Source organism: Phaseolus vulgaris, chromosome 2 (genome assembly GCF_000499845.2).
Source record: "Phaseolus vulgaris cultivar G19833 chromosome 2, P. vulgaris v2.0, whole genome shotgun sequence".
Lineage (NCBI taxonomy): Eukaryota > Viridiplantae > Streptophyta > Magnoliopsida > Fabales > Fabaceae > Phaseolus > Phaseolus vulgaris.
This window is the reverse complement of record NC_023758.2, coordinates 24695287-24701286: the sequence shown is the minus strand read 5'-3', so window position 1 is coordinate 24701286 and position 6000 is coordinate 24695287.

Genomic DNA, 6000 nt, shown 5'->3' with positions numbered 1-6000 from the left:
GGGTACCGAAGCGCTTGGTGTCTGACAACGGCACACAGTTTGCAAGCCAACAGTTGGGTAAGCTATGCTCAGAGGTTGGAATAAAATAAGTGTTTGCGTCAGTCGAGCACCCTCAGACGAATGGGCAGGTCGAGTCTGCCAACATAGTCCTGCTCAAAGGTCTGAAGAGAAGGCTTGAGAAGGCCAAAGGGACCTAGGCAGAGGAGGTTCCTAGAATTGTGTGGGCATACCACACCACTCCCTAGTCCACCACCAGAGAGACACCCTTCAGCTTGGTGTATGGGTCGAATGCGATGATTCCAATGGAGATCCAAGAGAGCTCCCCATGCTTCCAGAACTTCGTGACTGAAGAGTCCAACGAAAAAAGGAAGGTGAACCTGTACCTACTGGACGAGGTCAGGGAGGAAGCAAGAATTAAAGCTGAAGCATTGAAAAGAAGGGTGGAGTACAAGTATAGCTCGAAGCTGAAGCCTCACCAATTCCAGGTCGTCGACCTGGTGATGCGGAAGGCCCACCCATATTAGCTAGAGAACAAGCTATCCCCCAAGTGGATTGGTCCTTTCAGAGTGATAGAGGCCCTTGGGAATGGAGCATACAGGCTTGAGACACTAGAGGGAGGTGCGGTTCCTCGTACATGGAATGCGACCAACCTCAAGTTTTATTTCAGTTGAACAGTAACATTGTACATTGTTCTTAGGGGATGCTCTTTTTCCCTTATAAGGATTTTTTTAACGAGGTCGCCCAATAAATTTCGAATGAAGTATATTCACGAATTTTTGTACAATTCAATTACGAACTATTCACCTTGTGTTAGAGGTCTCGAGAGAGGAAAAGGTAGGTTTGTAGAGAACACCTCCCCCCTCGAGTGAGAACGCCAAGGTTGAACGAAATAGTTCACCAGTTAAATCTTCCTCGCCTTTGAGCGAAGACGAGGTCAGTTACGAACTGTTTACCTTGCGTTAGAGGTCTCGAGAGAAGGAAAGGTAGGTTCGTAGAGAACACCTCCCCCATCAAGTGAGAACGCCAAGGTTGAACGAAATAGTTCAGCAGTTAAATCATCCTCGCCTTTGAGCGAAGACGAGGTCAATTACGAACTGTTCACCTTACATTAGAGGTCTCGAGAGAGGAAAAGGTAGGTTCGTAGATAACACCTCCCCCCTCGAGTGAGAATGCCAAGGTTGAGCGAAATGGTTCACTAGTTAAATCCTCCTCGTCTTTGAGCGAAGACGAGATCAGTTTCGAACTAGTTCCCTTGTGTTAGAGGTCTCGGGAGCGGGAAAGGTATGTTCGCAGAGAACACCTCCCCCTCGAGTGAGAACGCCTAGGTCGAACGAAACAGTTCACTAGATAAATCCTATTCCGCCTTGAGTGGATTTGAGGTCAGTTATATGTTGTCCCTTGAGTTGGAAGTCTCGAGAGTGGGAAAGATAGGTTCTCAGAGAACACTTCCTCCCTCGAGTGAGAACGCCAAGGCTGAACAACCCAGTTCACAGCTAAATCCTCCCCTGACTTTGAGCAAGGGCGAGGTCAGATAGAGGGGTCAGGGTGAGTAAGCGTGCTACCTAAGATTCATGTATTGTCAAAGGCGTTGTTAAAAGCGTCAGCGCGAGGTCCAACAGTTAATAGTCGAAGACAAGGAGCACAAGTTAAAACAAGTTATGCGCAGAGTTTGAGCAGGTCAAGATTGAGGAAGTTAAAGCACTTGAAGATTTAAAGCAGGTAAACAGCTCAGAAAAACAAAGCATTCATAAATAAGAGAATAATTGTTTGCTTGAAGACCAAGTACAAGCTAGGATGGTGGAGCCCTTGGCACAATCTGCCCATCCACAACGTGGTTAGACGTTGTGAAGGGTGAGGCGTCCATCTCAGGATGCGTGCAGGAAACCTGAGCAAGGGCGTCCTCGAACCCTGTGGCGTACGTGTCGGCAGCATCGTGAATAAGTTCAACCTCGGATTTCTTGAATTTCTCAGCCTATTGAGTGAGTTCAGCCTCCACGCGACAAAGTTGCACTTCTTGGTTGGTGACTCTTTCTTCCAGCTTGCCCATCTTAGCTTTGGTCTCCACAGCCTCCTTCTCCAGCTCCACCGCCCAAGTGCGCAAGGACAAGACCTTTGACTCGAGATCAGTGTATTCTTGACCTTTGTCGTAGAGCTGTTTCTTGATCTCTTTCTCAGTCTGGCGGAGATTGCTTTTCTCTTGATCCAAGGCAGTTTCCCAATTGGTAAAGATCAAGACCAGCTAGGCTAGTTCCTTCTTCTTTTTCTCCTCTGCCAGTACCATGTCCTCTTTAGCCTTTTTCAGCTCGTCTATAGCTTTGGCCAATTCTTCCTCAGCCTTGGCCTCCACCAGGGCCACTTGCTCCTTGACCCTCACCATAGTCCTGCTTATGAGGCGTTGGATTGGGCGAGAAGCTCGCCGAAGCTGAGACCCAGCCTTGCCCTCGCGGCGTCTTCATCCAGGTCTTCTGCCACCCCTCTTTGGAAGCCCTTGAGGGTGTGCTGAAGGACAGCAGGCAGTTCGGGCGGACAAGGGGTGTGCTCGGAAGCAAGGGCGCTTTCGCCGCCACCTTCGAGCACAAGGAGGCCGTGGGGAGATAAGGCGCTTGGTGTCCGTGGGTCGAAGAGTGGGAAGGCGTCACCACGAGTTTCCTTCTCCTCTTGAAGACCACCCCTTCCTCGGTGTCCTCATCGTCATCAGACTCTATTACCACCACACTCATGGCAAGATGAGCTGGCGTAGGCGAAGCTTGGGCACAGGCAGGGGAAGCGACGATAGTGGGAGGAGTAGGGGTTGGAGTGGATGAGGCAGGGACCACGGCAAGGGGAACCGTGGCAGTAGGGGCGGGGGGTTTGAGCACCCAGCGTTGCAAAGAGCCCCTTGGGGACGAGCAAGGACATCAGCCAGCCTTGCCCTCTTTTCCGCGTTAAGTACCATGCCTGCGCCAAAATCAAAGTACAAGAGATCAACAAGGCAGTACGATCAAAATACAAGTAAACACCCAAGCATGAAAAGGCAGAATATACAAGGCATAATAGCATGGGAACCGGCATGACAAAGTAAGACAAGAGAAGACCGGTACCAATGTAGCCCTTGAGGGCCCCAACGTCGTACTCATGCTTGACTAGTTGAGTAGTGTTCATCCCAAGCTCGCAAAGACTTGGCACACCTCGCGATCGTGGGGGGGAAATTCCTCAAGGGACTTGGGCTTTTTGAGCTTCAACTTCCCCACCCAGTACAGGGGAGCCCATCCAGCAGGGCGGGGTCGTAGTCGTTACAACACACTTTGAAGAACTTCCCTTTGAAGCCCTTATACGATTGTTGAAACAGGGTGAAGAGAACTCTCCCTGCCACCCCGTTAAAGCTTACCCAAAGCTTCTTCCCTGGACTCTTAGCCTCGAGGAAGTAGAGGAAGACGTCCATAGAGGGGGGGTGCTCGAAGTAGTTGCGGAGGATACCAAACGCCCTCACGAAGGCCAGCTGTTGGGATGCAGTTGTGCAAGGGCCACGTTGATCTCAGTCAGTAAAGCCCGCTCGAACCCCGTGAGCGGCAAACGAAGTTTGATCCGTTTGAAGATGGTGGCATAAAGAAAGAAGAAGGGTTCCCCGTTGTTTGCGTGTTCATCAGCGCACACGGGTTCGCCCACAGCGCAGGGTTGGACGGATACGTAAGCATCGCACTCTCGCCCAAACACACGAAGCATATGGGCAACCTCATCCTCCCTATGTTTCATCACATCCTTACTGGAGGTGAGAGCGGAGGTCTCAGCAAGGAGGTCCTCGGAGGCCCAAAGGTAGAGGGCTCTGTAATCTACTTGGGGAGGAGGGTTGGATGTTGTTTTCGTTCGAGCCATCTCGAAGAAAGCTAAAAAGCAAGAAAAAGAAAGAAGAAAACAAGGGTTTAGAAGAGGGTGATGGTGTAACACAAGAAAACTAGGAAAACCCCACACTCGAAGAAAACCCAGAAAAATAGAGGAACGGAGAAAAAGCAAGGAAAGCTTAAAATGCAAGAATTTAAACAGGCCCAGACAGTTATCAAGCAACAAAATCGAAGAACAAGGGCGATCAACGGATAAAAATCATACCTTTAATCGACGAGAGTTGAAAGTTCTGATTTTTTTGCAAAGGGAACTGAGAATGCTTGAAGAAGAAGAAGGTAAAGTGTGCAAGAGGTTTCTGATAATGGAACGGTGAATGGGAACGCGCATTTTCGAATGCTTAACGTAAACTAAGAAGCACAAGCGACGTTAAGTCCTAGTCGTTGGATTAAGACACATATACGCAGGTTAAAACGAGCACAGAGAAGCGTCACTTCGGTGCATTGTTCACGTCCTGTCACACAGAGCCACACAGGTCGCCAAGGCGAGGACTTAATCTCTTCGCTGAACAAGTTACAGCTCGAGACTAGGGGACTTTTGTACCAACCAGTCCTCGGGTATCATTGACCGCTAGTTGTCAGGGGCCACATAAGCTGGGTCCCACGAGCGGCATGGGTCAGTGTCTTGCAAGGCACGTGCGCCAAGGTACCAAAGAGTAGTCAGACATCGATCACCAGGATGTGTTGATGTGTCCTCGACAATGCAGAGAGGTCGGACATCGGTGACTCGAACAGCAGAGCTGGGCCACGAGAGGTGGATCCTAGACACATACCAGTTGCCAGTTGGGGAGAAGCTTAGATCACGAGGGGTCCATGCATGTGGTTTGGATGACGCGTTCAAGCGTAACACAAGCAAAGAGCCACTAGAAAAGATACGACTTGTGAGGGTCACGTTCCGGGGGTGAAACTGCATGCATAGCACGTGAACAGCTAGGGCACTCCCAGGACGCAGAGATTAGGTGCACAAGTTGGTACCCAGGTGATCATCCCGTCAGAGGTGCACTTCAGTAAGGGAACCTTACGCGCTAGATTGCCTTGAGAGTGGGTGATAGCGGCGCTAAGATACACCCTCAGTAACCATAATTGTGATTAGCGGAAATAGCGGAAACCCTAGAGTATATAAAGGGTAGAGTTAAACCTAATAAGGTACGAATCATTTACGTGAATACACACAGAGAGCTTCTTACAACTTACTTTCGGTGTTTCCTAGCCCTACATTGACTTGAGCGTCGGAGTGCAAACGATCTTTAGGACGCCCTTTTGTCCTTGTGATTTCAGGTGCTTGATCGAAGAAGAGTACGAACGAAAGCAAAGATTTTTGGGCATGGGATCGTAGTAGGCGCGCGAAGAGAATCGAGTCAACCGACAGGAACATTTTATATCATCTAAGTACTTATAATATATAAATTATTGAAATAAGTTTTTTTTATGTAAAATAAATTTTAATTTTACTTAAAAATTGTTAATTTTTAAAAAAAATTATTGTTATTTTGATTTCAAATTAATATCCATTTTAACTACTTCGAATAAATTAATGAAATGAAACGTGAACCAATTTCATATTAAAAAAGACTTATTTCAATAATCTTCCTAGAAGTACCTTGGTACCTGGATGGATAACCCATTGGTGAAAAACATAGTTAAATACCTTCTAAATTTTCACCATGTAAAAACATTTAATTATACACCACTTAAAATTTAATTTAATTCTATGACTAAGCACTTTTTTATTCTTAAAACCGGTTAGACCGATAATAGTTACAATGAGTAGAATATCATTAAATATTAAAATACTTTAAAGTCTTATAAAATTCACATTTTTTATAATTTTTTAGTTACACTTTAACTTTTTACAATTTAAAACTTAATTTAATTATATAATTAAATACTGTTTTTAAGACCATATCTTTATATAAGACTAAGGTATCTTTATATTATATTTTATAAAACTCAAATTTTAAATTTCATATTTTAACCAAAATTTTCCATTTAAAATGTTCTAAAGTTTTTAATAACAATAATTAAATTAGTATATAAGAATAGCATTCAAATATTTCCCCTCCTTGGTAAATAAAATAGTTAACGAAGAAAATTAGTAACAGGAACCAAAATTAATTTTTTAATA